This window comes from Bufo bufo, chromosome 3, assembly GCF_905171765.1.
Source record: "Bufo bufo chromosome 3, aBufBuf1.1, whole genome shotgun sequence".
In the NCBI taxonomy this organism is placed as follows: Eukaryota; Metazoa; Chordata; class Amphibia; order Anura; family Bufonidae; genus Bufo; species Bufo bufo.
Window position 1 is genome coordinate 297,251,749 of NC_053391.1, and position 25,142 is coordinate 297,276,890.

Sequence of the window (25,142 nt, forward strand, 5' to 3'; positions counted from 1 at the left end):
GCAAGGTGAGTTCCCCACTCCACACCCCCCAGAATATACCTGCAAGTGTATTCCACACAGAGTGTTTCCCTGGGGATCGCTGTGCAGGGCTCAGAGTGGACGCAGAGAGCTCAGCCTAGCCTGCCAGAGGAACCAAGGCATTCATGATCCAGCAATTCCAACAGCATGAGAGTCTACTGAGGCACTTCAAATATGTACCTGTTGTCAGATTAGCTGTCTAGGTATCTTTATTTTTCCTCTGCAATGGCGGTGTGCCTGAGTGCATGGTCCAGCTACTGTATGCTTGTGTGCATGGTATATGGCAGCTTTGCCAGAGGGTATGATTTTTTTCTGCAGCTTGGCCTAATGTATAATATGTTCCTACTGCTTTCGCTGATTGCATGATTTGCTTTCACAGCTTTACTTGATTGTATAATTTTGCATGATATGCTTCTACTACAGGAATCAGAAAATGTAGGCACAACAGCTGTTGTGAAACTACAACTTCCAGCATGCACACTTATTTAGCTATTCTTGCAACTCCCCTAAAAGTGAAAGGAGGCTTCTTGGAGTTGCAGTTTCAGAACAGCTGTCGTGCCGGAGGTTGCTGATCTCTGTTCTACAGCTTTATCTGATTCTGAAGCTTTGTCGGAGTGTGTGTTATGTTCTGCAGCTGTGCCTGAGAGTGTATTATGTTTTGCAGCTCTCCCTGAGTGCATGTTTTGCATCTGCAGCTTTATCAAATTCTGCAGCTTTGCCTGAGAGCATGTTATGTTCTTCAACTGTCCCTGAGTGCATGATATGCTTCTGCAGCTGTCCCTGAGTGCAGGATATGCTCCTGCAGCTGTTCCTGAGTGCAGGTTATGCTTCTGCAGCTGTCCCTGAGTGCAGGATATGCTTCTGCAGCTGTCCCTGAGTGCAGGATATGCTTCTGCAGCTGTCCCTGAGTGCAGGATATGATTCTGCAGCTGTTCCTGAGTGCAGGATATGCTTCTGCAGATGTTCTTGAGTGCAGGATATGCTTCTGCAGCTGTTCTTGAGTGCAGGATATGCTTCTGCAGCTGTCCCTGAGTGCATGTACATGTTATGTTCTGCAACTGTACCTAGATGCAAGATATGCTTCTGCAGTAGGGTTGAGCGAACCTGAACTGTAAAGTTCGGGTTTGTACCGAACTTTAGGATTTTTGGACCCCGAACCCAAATTTTTCAGTGAAAGTTTGGGTTCAGTGTTCAGCGATTTAATGGCGCCTTTTGAAATGCTCCAGAGCAGCCAACCAACAGGCGTTTAACTTGTGTGCCCTTAGAAGCCCTGACAGCCATGCCTACTAATGGCATGGCTATGATTGGCCAGTGCAGCATGTGACCCAGCCTCTATATAAGCTGGAGTCACGTAGCGCTGCACATCACTCTGCTCTGATTAGTATAGGGATAGTATGCTGCTGCTGTGAGGGAGAGACTAGGAAGGAATCTTTAATCTGAAGTGCTTGGTAATTCAGTGATCTACCTAGATTTTATGCAAGTTCAGTGCATCAGCACAGCATATGTGCATTTATGACAGTCAAATAGAAGCTTGAAATACTGCAATCATGTTCTAGGTTTAAAAATATCACCCATTTTTGGCAAGACCCTACATCTGTGGCCTTTGCAGCATTTGTCATTGCTAAATACAATTTTGAAATACTGCAATAATTTTCTGGGTTTAAAAAAGCACACATTTTTGGCAATACCCTCCATCTGGGGCCTCTGCAGCATTTGTCAGTGTGAAATGTCAGCTTAACATACTGCAATAATTTTCAGGGTTTTAAAAAACACCCTTTTTGGGAAAAATACTAAATTTTACAGCCATTGCTGCATCTGTCATTGTTAAATACAAGCTTGAAAGACTGCAATAATTTTCTGGGTTTAAAAAAGCACCAATTTTTGGCAATACACTCCATCTGGGGCCTATGCAGCATTAGTCAGTGTGAAATTTAAGCTTGAAATACTGCAATAATTTTCTGGGTTTTTAAAAACACCCTTTTTGGGAAAAATACAAAATTTTACAGCCCTTGCTGCATCTGTCAGTGTGAAATGCAAGCGTTCGATACTGCTGTCATATTCTATTATTAAAAAAACACCCATTTTGGGCAAAATATTAAATTTGCGGTGTTTGCTGCATCTGTCATTGTTAAATACAAGCTTGAAATACTGTAATCATTTTCTGGGTTTAAAAAAGCTCCCATTTTTGGAAATACACTCCATCTGGGGCCTATGCAGCATTTGTCAGTGTTAAATTAAGCTTGAAATACTGCAATAATTTTCTGGGTTTTAAAAAACACCCTTTTTAGACCAAATACTACATTTTACAGCCCTTGCTGCATCTGTCAGTGTGAAATATATACGTTAGATACTACTGTCATATTCTGTTATTAAAAAAACACAAATTTTGGGCAAAATACTAAATTTGCAGCCATTGCTGCATCTGTCAGTGGGAAATACACGCATTAGATACTGCTGTTATATTCGGTTATTAAAAAAACCCATTTTGGACAAGATCCTAAATTTGCAGAGAATGAGGAGATTATCGAATAAGGGACGTGGCCCCGGTCGTGGTGCTGCTGGTGGAGCTCCTGTTGCAGGGAGAGGATGTAGTCGATCTGTGCCAGCTACAAGCACAAGTGAAACACCTTCCTCAGTTGAGAGTAGACGACAGAACCTTCAGCGTTATTTGGTCGGGCCTAATGCGGCTCTACGAATGGTGAGGCCAGAACAAGTACAGGCGATAGTAGATTGGGTTGCTGACAGTGCCTCCAGTTCCTTCACATTGTCTCCCACCCAGACTCCTGCTGAAAGATCAGAGTTAGCACCTGCAGCCGATGTCCATCAGTCTTTCACCTCACCCCTTTGCAAATCAGCCAAGCAGTCTGAGCCCCAAGTCATGCAGCAGTCTCTTCTGCTTTTGGATGACTCTGCTAGCAGGGTTTCCCAGGGCCATCCACCTATCCCTGCCTTAGAAGTGGAAGAGAATGAGTGCGCCGATGCCCAACCACTTATGTTTCAAGAGCAGTACATGGGAGGACCACCGCAGCACGTCTCGGATGATGATAAAACACAGGTGCCAACTGCTGTGGCTTTCGGCAGTGTGCAGATCGACAAGGAGGGCAGGGGTAAAGACTGGGCGGAATATTATGTGGAGAACGATGAGGTCCTCGACCCCACATGGAATCAAGGTCATCCGAGTGACCTGTGTAGTTCGGAGGAAGAGGCGATGGTCGCACAGAGCCACCAGCACAGCAGAAGAGGGAGCAGGGTGCAAAAGTGTAGCGGCAGTACGTTTGCTACTGCCCAAAGCAGCAAGTGACCGAGCACACTAAAGCCAGCTCCAAGGAGTTCCCTGGCGTGGCAGTTCTTCAGACAATGTGCTGACGACAAGACACGAGTGGTTTGCACGCTGTGCAATCAGAGCCTAAAGCGAGGCATAAACGTTCTTAACCTGAGCACAACCTGCATGACCAGGCATCTAAATGCAAAGCACAAGCTGCAGTGGAGTAGACACCTCAAAAATCAAGAAAGGTCTCTGGCTCCTCCTGCTTTCTCTTCTGCTGCAGTCTTGGCCTCTTCATCCACCTCTGGAGTGACGGTGCCACCTGCCACCCCGAAAACAGAGGATCTACCAGCAACACCACTACCTGGGTCACCAAGCATCTCCACAATGTCCAACGGAAGCGTTCAGCTCTCCATCTCCCAAACACTGAATCGGAAGAAGAAGTACCCCTCCTACCCACCCACGATCCCTAGCCCTGAATGCCAGCATTTCAAAATGACTGGCCTTTGAAATGCTGTCATTCCCTCTGGTGGAGACGGAGAGTTTTAAAAGCCTTATGGCGGTGGCTGCCCCACAGTATGTCGTGCCCAGCCGCCAACTACTTTTCCAGGCGAGCCATCTCTTCCCTGCACAACCAAGTGGGGGACAAAATCAGGTGTCCACTGCGCAACGCCATCTGTGGCAAGGTCCACCTAACTACGGATAGGTGGACCAGTAAGCACAGTCAGGGACGTTATATATCCCTAACAGCACACTGGGTAAATGCAGTGGCAGCTGGGCCTGAGGCGGATAGCAGTTTGGCGCATATCCTTCCACCACCGAGGATTGCAAGGCGCTTCTCTTTGCCTCCTGTTGCTTCCTCCTCCTACTCCGCTTCCTCATCCTCTACCGCCTCCTCATCTGGTTAACGTAAAACCTTCACCACCAACTTCAGCACAGCCAGGGGTAAACGACAGCAGGCAGTTTTAAAAAGTATCTGTTTGGATGACAAACCCCACACCGCGCAGGAGCTGTGGACAGGCATGGAACAACAGAACAATGAGTGGTTGGTGCCAGTGAGCCTCAAGCCCGGCCTAGTGGTGTGCGATAATGGGCGAAATCTCGTAGCAGTTCTGGGACTAGCCGGTTTGACGCACATCCCTTGCCTGGCGCATGTGCTGAATTTGGTGGTGCAGAGGTTCCTTACAAATTACCCGATATGTCAGAGCTGCTGCAGAAAGTGCGGACCGTCTTTACGCGTTTTCGGCGTTCTTACCATGCTGCTGCTCGCCTGTCAGCGCTGCAGCGTAACTTCGACCTTTCCGCTCACCGCCTAATATGCGACATGCCCACAAGGTGGTACTCCACCTTGCACATGCTGGCCAGACTCCAAATTGGACACATGGCCTGAGCTTGCCCTTTACGCCTTGGAGGTGCTGGCCTGCCCTACAGCCAGTGTATTATCTGAACGTGTGATTAGCACGGCAGGGGGCGTTATCACAGACAAGCACAGCCGCCTGTCCACAGCCAATGTGGACAAGCTCACGTTCATTTAAATGAACCAGACATGGATCCCACAGGACTTGTCCGTACCTTGTGCAGAATAGACATATATACCGGCCTTACCCAGCCATTGTTATACTACAGCGCAATTGCTCATTGTTGTATTTTTGATATTTCCCACTCTTTTGGGGTGTTTCCTAATTTAAAAATTAAACCAAAAACCAGTGTTGTCTACCTCGTCCTCCTCCACCACCGCTTCCACCTACACCGCCTCCTTAATCTCCTACTCCATGTGGACTGAAAGGAATCCATGTTATTTTTTTATGTCAAAACCAATTCTGCCTTTTGCTGAAGTTTCATTTCTCTATTAGAAACTAAAACTGATTGCTGTTAAGTTTCTTTTCTCTGTAACCCTGAATTTTATCTCTTTGGCACTACTCCCGGACAATATTCCTAATATGGAAGTTCCGTTTTTGTTTCTCATTTTCTGTCTGTAGAATAGAACGTGTTAATATGATAGGTTGAATACATAACTTACGATGATATGCTAATAACCTGTGTGCATTAAAATAAACCTCAGAGTGTTCATTCAGTACATCACTGTTGTGTCTTTTATTACCTACTGAGTGAAGCGCTCTCCTGACGTCAGAACAAGACTCAAACCAAGCCGATACTAGAAGTTTGGTGCCAGGGGTACCAAGTGGGACGTTGAGATTTCTATCAGTTACCACCACCTCATACATCAAGTTTATTTTTTTTTTTATTTGTACGTATTTTATTTTATTTTATGTAATTTCAGAAATTTGTCTGTTACATTTTTGGGTGAAATTTACCAATTTTTGGCTGTAATATAACCTTGCTCTACCCAGTAGACAGGTAACCAAATTTCACTATTTTGTCTGTTACATTTTAGTTTGAAATTCACCAATTTTTGGCTGTGATATACCCCAGCTCTACCTAGTAGACAGGTAAACAAATGTCACTATTTTGTCTGTTACATTTTCTTGTTAAATTCACCAATTTTTGACTGTGATATTCCCCTACTCTACCTAGTAGAAAGGTTAATAAATTTCACAAATTTTTCAGTTATATTGTCGGGTGACATCCACGAATTTTTGGCTGTGATATACCCCTGCTCTACCTAGTTGACAGGTTAATAAATTTCACTAATTTTTCTGTTACATTCTTGGGTGACATTTTACCATTTTTGCTGTAAATTAATCCCTGCTCTGCATAGGTGACAGGGACCGAAATTTTAAAAAATCATCTGTTCCATTGGTGGGTGACATTAACCCATTTCTGGTGATGATAAACCCCTGCTCTGCATAGGTGACAGGGATTTAAATTTCTAAAATTCGTCTTTAATTGGCCCAATCATTCAATCCTTCTGCTTTAATAACTTGTCCCACATTTCCGCTCGATCACATTGCAGCCATTGACCTCCCTTGGATGTGGTCTCCCTTTCTCACGCTCCCTCTCCGGCGTGGAACCCTGATTCGCCGCTAACTGTGATCAACATGGTAGGCTCAGAAAAGAACAATTAAAAGTTGATAGAGAAGATACCCAATTGGATTGTGTACATCACGGGGACGTGCTATCAGGCAGCAGTTATCTAGAGTTAGCAAAGCGGCAGCAGGGACTCTCCTGTCTAATGTTTCAAAATCCAAAATACCCCAGTGACATTCCCTATAATTTTTTAATAATCATTCCAATAACAGGGCATCTTAAGAGTCCTGTATTGTTATTTATCGTCACTACCTCCCCGAGTCGGGAGTGGGTAATTGCCGCGTGCCCCTCCTTTACTTGGAAGCTTCGGCTTCAATAATTTGTCCCACATTTCAGCTTGATCACATTGCAGCCATTGACCTCCCTTGGATGTGGTCTCCCTTTCTCACGCTCCCTCTCCGATGATAAACCCCTGCTCTGCATAGGTGACAGGGATTTAAATTTCTAAAATTCGTCTTTAATTGGCCCAATCATTCAATCCTTCTGCTTTAATAACTTGTCCCACATTTCCGCTCGATCACATTGCAGCCATTGACTTCCCTTGCATGTGGTTTCCCTTTCTCACGCTCCCTCTCCGGCGTGGAACCCTGATTCACCGCTAACCGTGATCAACATGGTAGGCGCAGAAAAGAACATTGAAAGTTGATAGAGCAGATATCCGATTGGATCGTGGACATCACAGGGACGTGCAACATGGTGGAGCAGTATGTGTGCACACGCCTACACGTACTGACTGATGGGTCTGCCCCCTTCAACTTCTGGGTCTACAAATTGGGCATATGGCCTGAGCTTGCCCTTTACGCCTTGGAGGTGCTGGCCTGCCCTGCCGCCAGTGTATTGTCTGAACGTTTGTTTAGCACGGCTGGAGGGGGTTATCACAGGTTATAACAGGTTATATTTCCCAATGTTTTGGGGTGTACCCTAATTTAAACAAAAAATAAATTAAAAATAAAACCAAAAAGCAGTGTAGGCTACCTACTCATCCTCCACCGCTGCTTCCACCTACACCGCCACATCCACCGCCTACTCAACCTCCTACTTCATATGGACCTCGTCCTCCAAGATCAAGATTATTATTATTTGATATTCTTGCGTATTTTATGTTATTTTAAGTCATTTCCCTATCCACATTTGTTTGAAGAGCACTTGCCATGCTCTTAACTACATTTTGCTGCCATTTGCTGCCCTCTAGCCCTTTCCATGACTTTTTTACAGGCATTTTAGTGCTCAAAAGTTCAGGCCCCTATTGACTTCAATGGGGTTCGGGGTCAAGTTCGGGTCCCGAACTCAAACTTTTTTGTAAAGTTCGGCCGAACCCGTCGAACCAGAATATCCAGGTGTCCACTCAACTTTATTCTGCTGCTTTTCCTGAGTGTAGGTTATGCTTCTGCAGCTGTGCCTGAGTGTAGGATATGCTTCTGCAGCTGTACCTGAATGTAGGATATGCTTCTGCTTCTGTGCCTGAGTGCAGGGTATGCTTCTGCAACTGTGCCTGAGTGCATGTTATGTTCTGCAACTGTGCCTGAGTGCATGTTATGTTCTGCAACTGTGCCTGAGTGCATGTTATGTTCTGCAGCTGTGCCTTAGTTCATTTTATGTTCTGCAACTGTCCCTGAGTGCTGAATATGTTTCTGCAGCTGTTCCTGAGTATAAGATATGCTTCTGCAGCTGTGCCTGAGTGTAGGGTATGCTTTTGCAGCTGCACCTGAGTGCAGGGTATGCTTCTGCAGCTGTGCCTGAGTGTAGGATATGCTTCTGCAGCTGTGCCTGAGTGCAGGGTATGCTTCTGAAGCTGTGCCTGAGTGCAGGATATGCTTCTGCAGCTGTGCCTGAGTGCAGGATATGCTTCTGCAGCTGTGCCTGAGTGCAGGATATGCTTCTGCAGCTGTGCCTGAGTGCAGGATATGCTTCTGCAGCTGTGCCTGAGTGCAGGATATGCTTCTGCAGCTGCCCTTGAGTGCATGTTTTGCTCAGCTATTCTTGTAACTCCCCTAAAAGTGAAAGGAGGATTCTTAGAGTTGTAGTTTTAGAACAGCTGGTGTTCCGGAGGTTGCTGATCTGTATTCTACAGCTTTACCTGATTTTGAAGCTGTGCCTGAGTGTGTGTTATGTTCTGCAGCAGTGCCTGAGTGCGTGTTATGTTCTGCAGCTGTGCCTGAGTGTGTGTTATGTTCTGCAGCTGTGCCTGAGTGCGTGTTATGTTCTGCAGCTCTCCCTTAGTGCATGTTTTGTGTCTGAATTTTTATTAAATTCTGCAGCTTTGCTTGAGTGCATGTTATGTTCTGCAACTGTCTCTAAGTGCAGGATTTGCTTCTTCAGCTGTTCCTGAGTGCAGGATATGCTCCTGCAGCTGTTCCTGAGTGCAGGTTATGCTCCTGCAGCTGTTCCTGAGTGCAGGATATGCTTCTGCAGTTGTTCCTGTGTGTAGGATATGCTTCTGCAGCTGCCTTTAAGTGCATGTTTTGCTCAGCTATTCTTGTAACACCCTAAAAGTGAAAGGAGGCTTCTTGGAGTTGTGGTTTCAGAACATCTGGCGTGCCGGAGGTTGCTGATCTCTGTTCTACAGCTTTACCTGATTCTGAAGTTTACCCTGAGTGCGTGTTATGGTGGCCACCCAACGGCTTAGGGAGGGTGGGCAGGGACTGGTGGTCCCCCCCGCCTTTCTTATCCCCTTTTTTGTATTATCTTCCCTGATGCCCGTTTTGCTTAGGCATCTAGGGGTTAATGTAGGGATCCGGTTTGGAGAGGGCATATATGCCACTGTCCCGCCTCTCCTCTTCCTCTTTGAGCGGAAGCGCTTTGTGGATTCCCAGCGCTCTGTCCGCATGAAGATGGCCGCCTCAGATGCCCCCTTGCTGGAGGCTTTGAGGGCGAGAATGGCGGAGGGGGGTGAGGGATGGCTGCGCTCATTTTTGAGCAGCCTCGGTTCCCCTCAGCCTTCCTCCTCCCCTGGCTTGGCGTGCGCCCCTGGGGAGGTAATGTCCGTGGATCCCGGTACTGCGGTGGGGGGCAGGCGGTCTGCTCCGCTCATCCGCCCCCCCGCTAGGTTCGGGCACATTCCCCTCCCTTCATTTCCCCTTACCTTGAATGCTGCGGCCGGCGCTGATGCTTCTCACGCTGGCCAGAAGGTCCCCTGTGCTGCCGAGTCAGTGGTGGCTCCGCCCCTTCTGGTTCCCTCTCCCCTCTTGTCCCGTCCTGCCGCCACTTGTTTAACTGCGGCTTGGAGCGGTGGTTTGGTAATGGGTGCACAGGCCAGCAGCTCCTCCTCCCGGAGTCTCCCCCTCACCCCTCCAGCTTCTCAGCCCTTGGCCCCTCATGTCCCCCAGGGGCAGCTGCAATTAGATGGGGCTCTGCCACCAGCGGCAGTTGTGGAGGTGGCCGCCCCCTTTTCTTATACTGATGATGGGGCGCGGGTGGACCCCCTTTCTGCCCCTGCAGTTAATTCTTACTCTCTGCCGCCCCCCTTCCCCTCCCCCATGGGTCACGCCAGCGCAGGATTCGGTCCAGCTCATCGTCCTCCTCTCCGGAGAGCAGGAGACGCGAACGGCGCGGTTCCCGCAGGCGTCACTCCCGCCGCAGGTCTGGTGGCTCGGCGTGGAGCAGGCGCTCCAGATCCTCCAGATGATGCTCGCCGTCCCCCTCTGAAGGGTCGATGGCTGCGTTGGGGGAGTCTGGTCGAGCAGCACGTTCGCGTCGCAGTGGGCGGTCGCGCCATCATTCATCCAGGGTCCGTTGCCTGGTCCTACGGCGTCTGTTCAGCCTGAGGTTCCGATGCCTGTTGCTCCGGTGATTCCTGTCTCTTCTTCCGGTGAGTACCATTCTGTGGGTGTGTTGGGGGCGGGGGATGCGAATACGGCCGAGTTATTAAAGATGTTGTTAGATCGTTTGCAACAGCCTGCCCAGGTTCAGGGGCCCCCTCCTCCCAGTGTTAAACAGGCGCCCGTTCTGGCGGGGGTGCACAAGGATTCGTGCTATTGCGGGGTTAGCCTTCTTGGGGCCTACCTGGATGAAGCAATTAGGGAGAAGGTATGGGCTAACCAGTATGTGGATGTTTGGTCCCTCATATCGGTTGACCAACACACGGTGGACAAGGAGAGGCGTTTCTCGGATAGACCTTCTGAGCGTAGACCCCGGGTGGCCAAGACCATGAACAATTGGTTGCAGGCCTTTTCTGTTTTGGGTTGTGTTATGGGACAGCGTCATCCTGAGCGATGTTCCGAGCTGTTCGTCTATCAGGATATTTTTTATAGTGCCTATAAATCGCACGGGGGCAGTGCCTGGTGGCGGTACGATGAGGAGTTTCGTCGTCGGTTGGCGTTACATCCGGAGATTGGGTGGGGGGTGAAGGCTACGGATGTGTGGTTGAGGTTAATGGTTGCGCAGGGGCCCTCTCCCTTTCCAGCGGCGGCCGTTGGTTCAGGGGGATCACCTTCCCATGGACCGGTGGCCGCCCGCCACCCCGGGACTTGTTGGTTATTTAACAAGGGGAACTGCAGGTTTGCCGGGTTGTGTAGATTGAAGCATGAGTGCTCCGCCTGTGGCGGCCGTCACCCCGCTGGTAAGTGCTCCCGCCCCGCAGTTAAGCCTTCCAAACAGTTTGAGCAAGGGGGATTTAAGGACCCCGGTGAGCGTGGCAGAGATGGGCCTCTGGTTAGACAGGTACCCCAATAAACAGGCTGCTGCTCAACTCCGGTTTGGTTTTTCCTTTGGGTTTTTTATCCCTTTTGCTCTTAACCGCTCCCCGGTTTTTTCGAATAACTTGAAATCCGCCCGGGAGCTACCAGAGGTTCTTAGGGACAAGGTCTATAAGGAGGTTTCATTGGGTAGGATTAAGGGTCCGTTTGATGTGTTACCATTCCCTAATTTGCGGGTCTCCCCGCTTGGCGTGGTCCCTAAGAAAGAACCGGGTAAGTTCAGGTTGATTCATCATTTGTCCCACCCGAAGGGTTCGTCAGTTAATGATGCCATTAGTCCGGAGGATGCCTCGGTGTCTTACGTCTCCTTTGACCGTGCGGTTGCGTTGGTCAGGGAAGCGGGCAAGGGGGCTCTCCTGGCCAAGTCGGATATTGAATCGGCTTTCCGTCTGCTCCCTGTTCACCTTGATTGTTTTCATTTACTAGGTTGCTGTGTAGACGGTAAGTTTTACTATGATACCTGTCTCCCTATGGGTTGTTCCATTTCATGTCATTATTTTGAGTTGTTTGGTTCTTTTCTGGAATGGGTCGTCCGTTATGAGTCGGGCTCTACGTCAGTTTTGCATTATTTGGATGACTTTCTTTTTGTTTCTCCAGGATCTGGGGATGGTTGCTTGTTATTGCTGAATCTGTTTTTGGAGAGAATGGCTCAGTTTGGGGTTCCGATTTCCATGGAGAAAACAGAAGGCCCGGTCGCGTGTTTGTCGTTTCTGGGTATTGAGATTGACACAGTTGATATGGTTTTTCGGTTGCCACGTGATAAGCTTCAGAAGCTTGTGGATTTGATTGATGGGTTCTTAGCAGTCAAGAAGGTTACCCTCCTACAGCTGCAGTCTCTTTTGGGCCTCTTGTGCTTTGCTTCTAGGTTGATGCCCATGGGCCGTGTTTTTGCCCGGCGTTTGTCTTTAGCTACCAGGGGTGTGCAGTCTCCCCGTCATCGCATTCGGATCACTGCGTCACTGAAGGAGGACTTGCGGGTCTGGAGGGATTTTCTACAATCTTTCAATGGTCATACCTGTTACATGTCTGAGGTTACCCCTAATTCTGAACTGTCCCTGTTTTTCGGATGCTTCCGGGTCATGTGGTTTTGGTACGATTTTGGGGGTGGAATGGTGTGCAGGTGAGTGGCCTGACACTTGGCGATCCTCTGGTTTGTGCAAGAACCTCACGTTATTGGAGTTGTTCCCGATTATTGTGTCGGTGGAGTTGTGGGGGGACCGGTTGGCCAATAAGCATGTTTCTTTTTGGACGGACAATTTGAGTGTGGTTTATGCTGTTAACAGCTTGTCTTCCTCTTCCCTCCCGGTTCTGGCTTTGCTTCGTCATCTCGTACTTCGGTGCCTCTAATGTAATATCTATTTTAGGGCTCGTCATGTTCCAGGTGTTGATAATAAGATTGCTGATGCTCTTTCCCGTTTTCGTTGGCAGGATTTCAGGTCCTTTCTCCCGGGAGCGGCAGGAAATGCCCGTCGTACCTGTGGGACCTGGTGGACAGGAGCTGATGTCGCTGGTCAGATCATCGGTTTCCCCGGCTACTTGGCAGGCGCATGGTAAGGCGTGGGATGAGTGGTTGGGAATGGTGAATGGCAGAGACGTGGTTTCCCGAGTTGACCTACGATTGGAAGTCACAACTGATTGGTTATTGCGCTTGCGTGCTGCGCGCGTTTCTGCAGCGGTCGCGCAACGACGCCTGGCGGGTATCGCCTTTCATTTCAAATTGCACGGCTGGGTAGATGTGACCAAGCAGTTTATTATCCGTCAGGCTCTGAGGGGTTGGAGGAAGGAGTTTGTCTCTCGGGAGAGCCATGAGACCGATCTCGTTTAACTTGCTAGGTAGGCTTCTTACCAGGCTTCCTGAAGTTTGCGCATCGCCTTTTGAAACAGCGTTGTTCTCGTGTAGTTTTAGCATAGCCTTCTTTGCGGCCCTGCGGTTGGGAGAGTTGGTTGCCCCCTCTTGTAGCAAACCAGGGGGCCATTCTGGTCAGGACATGGTGTTAGGCAGTGATTCTTTGAGGATTCGGGTCAGGCGGTCTAAGACGGACCAGTTTGGCAGGGGTGCCTGGATTCCTCTATATCCGATGTCGGGTATTTCTTGCCCTGTCTGGCTGGTGGGTAGCTATAGTTCAGTTCTCCCGGAGAGCTGTAATTTCTTTGCGCATGCGGATGGTTCTCCCTTGACCAAATTCCAGTTCACCCGGGTTTTGCGGTCTTGTTTGGAATTAGTTGGTGTAAATCCCAGGGAATTCGGTACTCATTCATTCCGCATTGGGGCTGCTACGGAAGCGGCCAGGGCAGGTTTACCCGAATCGGAGGTTATGAGAATTGGCAGGTGGAAGTCAGCTTGCTTTGCAAGGTATATTAGACCGGACCTTCTGTTATAAAAAAAAAAAAGGGAATTATATTTATATATGTATACTGTACTTGTACGATGTTTTGTTAATATAGCTGCTTTATTTGCAGGTGTCTCTTGGTTTTGTATGACGTTTGCTTGGTGCTAACTCTATTTTCTTGCAGGTCCTGGGCATCCGGCTGTATGGATTATTGGCCATTCGTATGTTTTCTGGGCGGCCCAGAGAGCTGATTGCCGGCCTGGTGGGAGGTCCCTCGGCTTCCGTGAAGTAGATGTATCCTGGAGAGGAATCCGGGGTTTGCGATGGGCTCAGCTCCTGTCTCAAGTGGTCGAAATTGGTTCGCAGGCCAGTAGCCCGGTTATTCTGGTTTTACATGCAGGGGGGAACGATATGGGTTCTGTTCCCCTGGTGGAATTGTTGACCCTCATTAGGTCCGATTTGGAGCGTTTCCCTTCCTTTTTTCGTGAAGTGGTCCTGGTATGGTCCGAGGTTGTCCCTCGTGTTGTATGGCAGGGTGGGGAGGCGGTCGAGAGGTGTAGGAGGACGATTAATGCCCGTATTTCCCGTTTTGTCAGGTCCCGGGGTGGTGTGGTGGTCAGACACCGGCAGCTTGAAGGCGATAACCGTTCATTAACCACCTCAGCCCCTATGGCTTAAACACCCTGAAAGACCAGGCCACTTTTTACACTTCTGACCTACACTACTTTCACCGTTTATTGCTCGGTCATGCAACTTACCACCCAAATGAATTTTACCTCCTTTTCTTCTCACTAATAGAGCTTTCATTTGGTGGTATTTCATTGCTGCTGACATTTTTTACTTTTTTTGTTATTAATCGAAATTTAACGATTTTTTTGAAAAAAAATGACATTTTTCACTTTCAGTTGTAAAATTTTGCAAAAAAAAACGACATCCATATATAAATTTTTCTCTAAATTTATTGTTCTACACGTTTTTGATTAAAAAAAAATGTTTGGGTAAAAAAAAAAAATGGTTTGGGTAAAAGTTATAGCGTTTACAAACTATGGTACAAAAATGTGAATTTCCGCTTTTTGAAGCAGCTCTGACTTTCTGAGCACCTGTCATGTTTCCTGAGGTTCTACAATGCCCAGACAGTACAAACACCCCACAAATGACCCCATTTCGGAAAGTACACACCCTAAGGTATTCACTGATGGGCATAGTGAGTTCATAGAACCTTTTATTTTTTGTCACAAGTTAGCGGAAAATGATGATTTTTTTTTTCTTACAAAGTCTCATATTCCACTAACTTGTGACAAAAAATAAAAAGTTCTATGAACTCACTATGCCCATCAGTGAATACCTTGGGGTGTCTTCTTTCCAAAATGGGGTCACTTGTGGGGTAGCTATACTGCCCTGGCATTCTAGGGGCCCAAATGTGTGGTAAGGAGTTTGAAATCTAATTCTGTAAAAAATGGCCAGTGAAATCCGAAAGGTGCTCTTTGGAATGTGGGCCCCTTTTCCCACCTAGGCTGCAAAAAAGTGTCACACATGTGGTATCTCCGTACTCAGGAGAAGTTGGGGAATGTGTTTTGGGGTGTAATTGTACATATACCCATGCTGGTTGAGATAAATATCTTGGTCAAATGCCAACTTTGTATAAAAAAATGGGAAAAGTTGTCTTTTGCCAAGATATTTCTCTCACCCAGCATGGATATATGTAAAATGACACCCCAAAACACATTCCCCAACTTCTCCTGAATACGGAGATACCACATGTGACACTTTTTTGCAGCCTAGGTGGGCAAAGGGGCCCTCATTCCAAAGAGCACCTTTCGGATTTCACTGGTCATTTTTTACAGAATTTGATTTCAAACTCCTTACCACACATTTGGGCCCCTAGAATGCCAGGGCAGTATAACTACCCCACAAGTGACCCCATTTTGGAAAGAAGACACCCCAAGGTATTCGCTGATGGGCATAGTGAGTTCATGGAAGTTTTTATTTTTTGTCTATATGGGGTGATCACCACAGTCATTGATCACGCCCCTGTAAGGCTCCATTCAGACGTCCGTATGCGTTTTGCGGATCCGATCCATCTATCAGTGGATCCGTAAAAATCATGCGGACATCTGAATGGAGCTTTACAGGGGGGTGATCAATGACAGGGGGGTAATCAATGACAGGGGGGTGATCAGGGAGTCTATATGGGGTGATCACCACAGTCATTGATCACGCCCCTGTAAGGCTCCATTCAGACGTCCGTATGCGTTTTGCGGATCCGATCCATCTATCAGTGGATCCGTAAAAATCATGCGGACATCTGAATGGAGCTTTACAGGGGGGTGATCAATGACAGGGGGGTAATCAATGACAGGGGGGTGATCAGGGAGTCTATATGGGGTGATCACCACAGTCATTGATCACGCCCCTGTAAGGCTCCATTCAGACGTCCGTATGCGTTTTGCGGATCCGATCCATCTATCAGTGGATCCGTAAAAATCATGCGGACATCTGAATGGAGCTTTACAGGGGGGTGATCAATGACAGGGGGGTAATCAATGACAGGGGGGTGATCAGGGAGTCTATATGGGGTGATCACCACAGTCATTGATCACGCCTCTGTAAGGCTCCATTCAGACGTCCGTATGCGTTTTGCGGATCCGATCCATCTATCAGTGGATCCGTAAAAATCATGCGGACATCTGAATGGAGCTTTACAGGGGGGTGATCAATGACAGGGGGGTAATCAATGACAGGGGGGTGATCAGGGAGTCTATATGGGGTGATCAGGGGTGATCAAGGGTGATTAAGGGTGAATAAGGGGTTAATAAGTGACAGGGGGGGGGTGTAGTGTAGTGGTGCTTGGTGCAACATATTACTGAGCTGCCTGTGTCCTCTGGTGGTCGATCCAAACAAAGGTGACCACCAGAGGACCAGGTAGCAGGTATATTAGACGCTGTTATCAAAACAGCGTGTAATATACCTGTTAGGGGTTAAAAAAATCACATCTCCAGCCTGCCAGCGAACGATCGCCGCTGGCAGGCTGTAGATCCACTCTCTTACCTTCCGTTCCTGTGAGCGCGCGCGCCTGTGTGCGCGCGTTCACAGGAAATCTCGGCCATCGCGAGATGACGCGTATATGCGTCGCTGAGCGCAGGGCTGCCACCTCCGGAACGCGAATCTGCGTTAGGCGGTCCGGAGGTGGTTAATGAGGCCCGATGGGGTGCATCTGACAGATATAGGCTTGGATATTTTCCTTTCAGGTCTTCAGGATGGGGTTGAGCAGGCCATGTTTTTGTTGGGTGGTGGTCAGAGCCCCGTTTGAGGGCGGTTCTCCTCCGTGGCGGCAAGTTATTACATCATAAAGGTGTTGGAGGAAAATGGGCGGATCCGCCCGCTGGGAGACCAGCGGCTGGTGGAGAGCACGGTTCAAGGTTATGTTTTTTTGCCGTTTGAATAAAGCTGTGGCCGATTACCACCCAACAAAATAAAGGGTTAAAAGTTGAACGGTGTCAGTGTCGTTATTTAAGGGTTTAGATGGGGTTGGTATGCGGGGCCAGAGGAAGGGTTGGAGTTACCCCCTTCCCCATTCCTGATGGTGCCAACAGTCTGGTGACCACCCGACGGCTTAGGGATGGTGGGCAGGGACTGGTGGTCTCCCCCCCCCTTTCTTATCCCCTTTTTTGTATTATCTTCCCTGGTGCCCGTTTTGCTTAGGCATCTAGGGGTTAATGTAGGGATCCGGTTTGGAGAGGGGGCGGGCGTCCAGGAGGGCATATATGCCACTGTCCCGCCTCTCCTCTTCCTCTTTGAGCGGAAGCGCTTTGTCCCTCCCTCCCTCCCCTGTGAGTTGGTAGTGTGGTGCCTCGTTCGAATGGTGTGTTTATACGTGGTTCAAGGGAACGGTTATATAGGCAAAGTGCCTCTTTGGAATTTCTAAAAGTCACAGCTGGCAGCAAGTTATTACATCATAAAGGTGTTGGAGGAAAATGGGCGGATCCGCCCGCTGGAGACCAGAGGCTGGCGGAGAGCCCGGTTCAAGGTTATGTTTTTTTGCCATTTGAATAAAGCTGTGGCGGATTACCACCCAACAAAATAAAGGGTTAAAGGTTGAACGGTGTCAGTGTCGTTATTGAAGGGTTTAGATGGGGTTGGTATGCGGGGCCAGAGGAAGGGTTGGAGTTACCCCCTTCCCCATTCCTGATGGTGCCAACAGTCTGTTCTGCAGCTGTGCTTGAGAGCATGTTATGTTCTGCAACTCTGCCCAAGTGCGTGTTATGTTCTGCAGCCGTGTCTGAGTTTGTGTTATATTCTGCAACTGTCCCTGAGTGCAGGATATGCTTCTGCAGTTGTTCCTGTGTGTAGGATATGCTTCTGCAGCTGCCTTTAAGTGCATGTTTTGCTCAGCTATTCTTGTAACACCCTAAAAGTGAAAGGAGGCTTCTTGGAGTTGTGGTTTCAGAACATCTGGCGTGCCGGAAGTTGCTGATCTCTGTTCTACAGCTTTACCTGATTATGAAGTTTACCCTGAGTGCGTGTTATGTTCTGCAGCTGTTCTTGAGAGCATGTTATGTTCTGCAGCTGTGTCTGAGTACATGTTATGTTCTGCAAATGTCCCTGAGTGCAGTATATGCTTCTGCAGCTGTCCCTGAGTGCAGGATATGCTTCTGCAGCTGTCCCTGGGTGCATGTTTTGCTCAGCTATTCCTGTAACTCCCCTAAAAGTGAAAGGAGGTTTCTTAGAGTTGTATTTTCACACAGCTGGCGTGCCAGTCAGGCCGGACAGGAGCGCAGCGGTGGGGGAGGACGTGCATGAAGGGGCTTGGCGGTGAAGGACAGGTGAGGAAAGGGTCAATTGTGAGTGGGGGCGGGATCGGAAGAGAGGCGCGAGTTGCTAGGGCGGCGGGGGGCGAGGCCAGAGGTGAGACTGAGGAAGAAGGCGGAAGTAAGAGCAGTGTGGCCAGGAGACTGAATCGGACGGACTGTATCATGTCGGCGCCTGTGATGACGGTGGAGGAGATGCTGGAGAGGTTGCGGAGAGAAGCGGAGGTGCGGGGGCCTGGCTGGCTGCAGGAGCAGGTTGGTGCGTGCATAGTTTCACCTGCTCCTGTGGCTACCCCCAATGTTCGGGCTGCCCGGCCGCGGCGGAGTATTCCACTGGCGCGCCTAAGCCCTGAAGTCACCCCCCCGGGCCCGGCGCCGAGTAGGGAGCCCCCCTGTGGACCCTCAGCGGCGGAGAGCAGCCGCTCAGCCTTCTGCGAGCCGCTCTCGCCGTGGGAGGAATCCCGATACACGGCGGGGCCCTGTGAGGAGTGGGACGCCCCTTCCCCCGCTCCCTGTGGCTGGGCAACTGGATTCGGGACCAGGAACGGTGGACCGGCCCAGTCCCTCCTTCAGCGGGCGGTCCACTCGGCTTTTAGACGACATCCGTGTTCCTCGGGCTGCACTGGTGGTGGACGAATACCAGCGCAGGTCCAGAGAAGATTTGAGCAGTGTGGAAGAAGGTCCCCTTGCAGTGGTGGAGGCCGCGGTCTCGTCCCGGTGTCCGTCCAGTGTGGTGCAGAGGGTCGTGCAAGTGGTCCAGGAGGAGCAGCCGTCGACGTCCAGGAGCTATGACGGTGAAGTGTCCGTGCGGCAGGAGTCAGGATCTACGGCAGCGGGAGTCACAGCGCCCGTGGTGCCTGGTGAGATTGCTTGGGGCTCCATGTTAGCGCAGGGTTTCCCGGTTGGTGGGGGGGGGACCATGGGTGATTTTAGTAAGGGTTTGGGGCAGTTTTTGGGGGGATTGGCGGGATGGTTGTCAGGTATGGGGGCTGGCGCAGGGTCTCCGTTGCCGTGGTGGGGAGTGGTGCCAGTGTCATGGGCTGGTACGCAGGTGGCTGCGGCGGGGTTGGGGTCGGTGTCAGTGGAGACGCAGGCTGGGGGAGATGAGGAGGTGCAGAGGTTGAATGATAGGGCTCGTGGTGAGGTGTATGTGTGCTTTGAGGGGCCGCTGGGGGCTCATTTGAAGCAAGAAGTGAGGGAAAAGATCTGGAAGGGTGAGTACGTGGAGATATTCTCGCTGCTCCCATTACAAAGGTTTAATCTGGATAGGGGTAAGAAGGACGAGGGAAAAAAAGAGGAGGAGGATAAGCGGCGGCACCGATTGATCCCACGTACCTTTGCTAATTGGCTTCACGCGTTTGCCATATTAGCAAGTGTCACTGGGGAAAGGTCTCCGGAATGTTGTTCGGCGCTTTTTTGCTACCAGGACGCTATTGGGGAAGCTTATAGGGTTTATGGTGGTGTGGGTTGGCTCCGGTACGATGAGCAGTTCCGGCAGCGTAAGGTGGTGAGGCCCGATATCCGGTGGGATCATAAGGATATTGGGTTGTGGTTGAGGGTGACGGCGCCTCCTAGAGCTGGGCAGTCCTTTCGGGGGGAGTCCGGAGGGTCATCCCCGGGTGCGTTGGCAGCGGCATCGGCAAAAGTGTTGTGTTTCCTTTTCAATGAAGGAAATTGCAGATTTGGGGCCAAGTGCAAATTTAAGCACGAGTGCTCGGGGTGTGGGGGAGCCCATGGAGCTAACCGTTGTTTCAAAGGGGGAAGGAATAGGGGGGGTGATGGTACTGGAAAAGGGACGGACGCCGGTGCGGGTGGAAGAGATCCAGGTGTTCCTAGATAGATATCCGGATCGGGTTGCGGCTGGTTTGTTGGGGGATGGTTTTAGGTTTGGTTTTCGTATTCCATCGGTTGTTACGGCGGGGCCTATGGTTCCTAAGAATCTTAGGTCTGCGCTTGTTCACGCGGAAGTAGTGGCGGAGAAGCTGAGGAAGGAAGTGGAGTTGGGGCGGATGGCGGGTCCATTCAAGGAGCCGCCGATTAGGGGGTTGAGGGTGTCTCCGCTAGGGGTGGTGCCGAAGAAAGAGCCGAACAAGTTTCGGCTCATTCATCACTTGTCTTATCCGAAAGGTGCGTCGGTCAATGATGGTATAGATCCTGAACTTTGTTCGGTGGTCTACACTTCATTTGTTGCGGCTGTAAAATGGGTGAGGCGGTTGGGGCAGGGGGCGTTGATGGCTAAGGTTGATGTGGAGGCGGCTTTTCGCTTGCTTCCGGTGCACGTGGAGAGCATGGGATTGTTGGGCTGTTTTTGGGATGGGGAATATTTTGTGGATAGGTGCTTGCCGATGGGGTGCTCTCTTTCGTGTGCGTATTTTGAGACCTTTAGCTCGTTTCTAGAATGGGTAGTGGTGGAAGTTTCAGGTTGTTCATCCGTTATCCATTATTTAGACGATTTTTTATGTTTGGGGGCGGCGAATTCACGGGTTTGTTCTTTGTTGCTGCATACGGTGCAGTCGGTTTTTGCGCGCTTTGGGGTACCGTTGGCGCGGGAGAAGACGTTGGGTCAGGTGACGGAATTGTGTTTTTTGGGGATTGTTATAGATACGGAACTGATGGAGTGTAGGCTTCCCCAGGATAAGTTGGTGGATTTGCGTCAGGAGATTGATAGGGCCATTGGGAGGGAGAAGATTAGGTTGCGGGAGTTGCAGTCATTGTTAGGTAAATTGAATTTTGCGTGTCAAATTATGCCTATGGGTAGAATTTTCTGTAGAAGGTTGGCCGCGGCTACGGCAGGGGTATCGGCGCCGTATCATTTTATCAGGTTACGAAAGGAGTTAAAAGGGGATTTGAGGGTGTGGGCGGAGTTTTTGGGTCAGTACAATGGCAGGTCTTTGGTGATGGCGGAGTTGTGTGATAGCGTGGATTTTGAGTTATATACGGACGCGTCGGGGGGGGGGGGGTTTGGGGCCTATTGCCAGGGACAATGGTGTGCAGGCGTGTGGCCAGATTCGTGGGTAAGTCGTGGGTGGGTGAAGAACATGGCCTTGTTAGAACTTTTTCCCATTGTAATGGCGGTGGTGTTGTGGGGCGAGAAATTGGAAAACAGGAGGGTGCGCTTTCATTGTGGGGGTGGTTCAGGCTATCAACAGTTTGTCCGCATCTTCCCGCCGGTGGTTAGGCTGTTACAGTTTTTGGTATTGCGATGTTTGTCGATTAACGTGTGGTTGGTGGCAGAACATGTGGCTGGAGTGGCTAATTCAGTGGCGGATTCTCTTTCTCGTTCACAGTGGGAGCGGTTCCGGCTTCTTGTGCCAGAAGCGGAGGTGGAGGGTCTGGAGTGTCCGCCGTGGCTGTGGGCGATCCTGGAGGAGAAGTGATGGGGTTGTTGAGGGATTCGTTGAGTCCGGGTACTTGGAGGGAGTATGGTAAGGCGTGGACGACCTGGGAAACGTGGAATGGGACTTGTGGTGCTGGTGGAGGTGATGGTGATGTGAGGTTGTTGATGTTGTTGGGGCAGTTGAAGAGCGAGGGGTGGTCGGTGTCAAAGGTGAATCATCTTATTTCAGGTTTAGCGTTTGGTTTTAAGTTGCGGGGGTTACCGGATTTGACTAAGATTTTTTTGGTGCGGCAGGTTTTGAAGGGTTGGCGTAGGGGTGCAGGCAGGGTGCCGGACTGTCGGAGGCCGGTGTCTTTTGAGTTGTTGGTGCAAATGGGTGATAAGGTGAGTGGTGTTTGTAGTTCAGGGTGGGAGCTGGGGCTGTTTAAGGCTGCGTTTGCTTTGGCGTTTTTCGGGGCTTTCCGCTTGGGGGAGTTGGTGTGTGACAGTGTTAGGAGAGCGGGGGGGCTTAGGAGTGAGGATATCGAGTTGGTGGGGGATAGGTTGCATGTCCGGATTCGCAGGTCAAAGACGGATCAGGAGGGTAGGGGGCAGCGTTTTACGTTGTTTTCAGTGCCGGGGTGTAGTATGTGCCCAGTGAGGTGTGCAGGGTCGTATGGTGCGGGTCTGCAGAGTAACGAGGTTCCGTTTCTGAGGCATGAGGATGGTTCCTTTTTGTCTAGGTTTCAGTGTCTGGCGGTCTTTAAAAAATGTTTAAAGGTTTTGGGGGTGCCGGTCAAGGATTATTCTGGTCATTCATTCAGAATTGGTGCAGCAACTGAGGCAGCCAGGTTGGGCGCTAGTGAGGAGGTGATTAGGAGGATTGGGCGTTGGGAGTCGGTACGTTTTAAATCGTATGTGCGGCCTGCATTGTTGTAGAGTACGGCGGTAGGTAAGTGGTGTTGATTTTGTTCTTTTGTGTTCACAGGTCGAATGACGGCGGCGTTGGTGTGGATTTTGGGGCACTCCTATGTGTTCTGGGGTGCGATCAGAGCGGATGTGAGGCCGAGCGGGCGACAGTTGGGTGTTAGTCCGGAGTTGGCTACGGTCAGGTGGTTAGGCGTCAGAGGTATGTTGTGGGGCGGAGTGTTGCGGGAGGTGCATCATTTCGTTCGGTTGTATCATCCTCCTGATGTGTTGGTTTTGCATGTGGGGGGGAATGATTTAGGCAAGCGTCCTTTTAGGGAATTGGTTCGGGACGTCAAGTTTGACTTGCTCAGGATCTGGGCGTTGTTTCGGGGGTGATCATAGTCTGGTCTGACATTGTTCCGCGGAAGGCGTGGAGGGGTGCAAGGTTAGTGGATAAAGGTAAATAGAGCAGTGGGCCGGTTTATGGCGAGGAATGGCGGTTTGGTGGTGCGGCACGAGGTATTGGAGAAGGGTGAGGGTGCATTTTGGAGAGCAGATGGGGTGCACCTGAATGCGGTAGGTGCGGATTTGTGGGCTCTGGGGCTCCAGAGTGGTGTGGAAATAGCTTTGCGTATGTGGAGGGACGCGCAGGGTTGAGGTGGTCAAGCTGCGCGTTCTTGGAGGCGGGGGAGGTCCTTGAAGTGGAGGAATATGGTGGTACCTGAGGATGGGAGGGCCCCGCGGGAGGGGCTGGACTCTCATTGAGGAGCTGGTAGGAACTAATTACGTGTCCATCAGTTGCTGCCTCCTAGCTGGGTTCAACGGCTGGGGGCAAGATGGAGACGCAGGTGTTCCAGTGTTTATAAAGTTATTGGGGCTTCTAGGACCTCCCTCGTCATTGGTTAACTTATGTTATATTTATGTTGTATTTATTTAATAAACGGCTGCTGTGGCCGATTAAATCCAAGCAGTGGTGTGTTGTTTTTATTTCTATGGGTTAGGGTGAGGGGTGGGGGGTATGGGATGGGTAGGCTAATGGGACTGAACAAATAGCCAATGCCCTCTTCAAGTCAGGCCGGACAGGAGCGCAGCGGTGGGGGAGGACGTGCATGAAGGGGCTTGGCGGTGAAGGACAGGTGAGGAAAGGGTCAATTGTGAGTGGGGGCGGGATCGGAAGAGAGGCGCGAGTTGCTAGGGCGGCGGGGGGCGCGGCCAGAGGTGAGACTGAGGAAGAAGGCGGAAGTAAGAGCAGTGTGGCCAGGAGACTGAATCGCCCACCCGCCCGTCCCTATTGGAAGTGGAAGTTGGTGAGGGTTGGTGTTGTTATATGTCGCGGCAGTCGTGGAGGCGGGGGAGGTCCTTGAAGTGGAGGAATATGGTGGTACCTGAGGATGGGAGGGCCCCGCGGGAGGGGCTGGACTCTCATTGAGGAGCTGGTAGGAACTAATTACGCGTCCATCAGTTGCTGCCTCCGAGCTGGGTTCAACGGCTGGGGGCAAGATGGAGACGCAGGTGTTCCAGTGTTTATAAAGTTATTGGGGCTTCTAGGACCTCCCTCGTCATTGGTTAACTTATGTTATATTTATGTTGTATTTATTTAATAAACGGCTGCTGTGGCCGATTAAATCCAAGCAGTGGTGTGTTGTGTTTATTTCTATGGGTTAGGGTGAGGGGTGGGGGTTAAGGGATGGGTAGGCTAATGGGACTGAACAAATAGCCAATGCCCTCTTCATGAGGTTGCTGATCATTTTTCTACAGCTTTACATGATTCTGCAGCAGTGCCTGAGTGTGTGTTATGTTCTGCAGCTGTGCCTGAGTGCGTATTATATTCTGCAGCTGTGCCTGAGTGCGTGTTATATTCTGCAGCTGTGCCTGAGTGCGTGTTATATTCTGCAGCTGTGCCTGAGTGCGTGTTATATTCTGCAGCTGTGCCTGAGTGCGTGTTATATTCTGCAGCTGTGCCTGAGTGCGTGTTATATTCTGCAGCTGTGCCTGAGTGCGTGTTATATTCTGCAGCTGTGCCTGAGTGCGTGTTATATTCTGCAGCTGTGCCTGAGTGCGTATTATATTCTGCAGCTGTGCCTGAGTGCGTGTTATGTTCTGCAGCTGTGCCTGAGTGCGCGTTATGTTCTGCAGCTGTGCCTGAGTGCGTGTTATATTCTGCAGCTGTGCCTGAGTGCGTTATGTTCTGCAGCTGTGCCTGAGTGCGTGTTATGCTCTGCAGCTGTGCCTGAGTGCATGTTATATTCTGCAGCTGTGCCTGAGTGCGTGTTATGCTCTGCAGCTGTGCCTGAGTGCATGTTATATTCTGCAGCTGTGCCTGAGTGCATGTTATGCTCTGCAGCTGTGCCTGAGTGTGTGTTATATTCTGCAGCTGTGCCTGAGTGCATGTTATGTTCTACAACTGTCCTTGAGTGCAGTATATGCTTCTGAAGCTGTGCCCTGAGTGCAGGATATGCTTCTGCAGCTGTTCCTGAGAAGTGATGAACGAACATCGGACGTGACGGTTTGCGATCAAATATTCACGAACCGCAAGTTCACGGCGGCCCCCATTCACTTTAAAGGCAGGCGAACCTGGAATACCTTCAGGCCATTTTTGCAGCCACCAAATACTTACTAGAAGTGCACAAATCGTCCCACAACATGGACAGTGACATACCAGATGTATTGTTCAAATTTGCGATCTCCTTTCATTATTTTTTTCAATGTGAAATATCTGCAATGTAATTTTCGCCTATGCAAAAGCGCAAAATATGCGCGGCCTACTACAGCAACTGGGTTTCCACCAGACCGAAGCTGCGATCAGAAAGGATG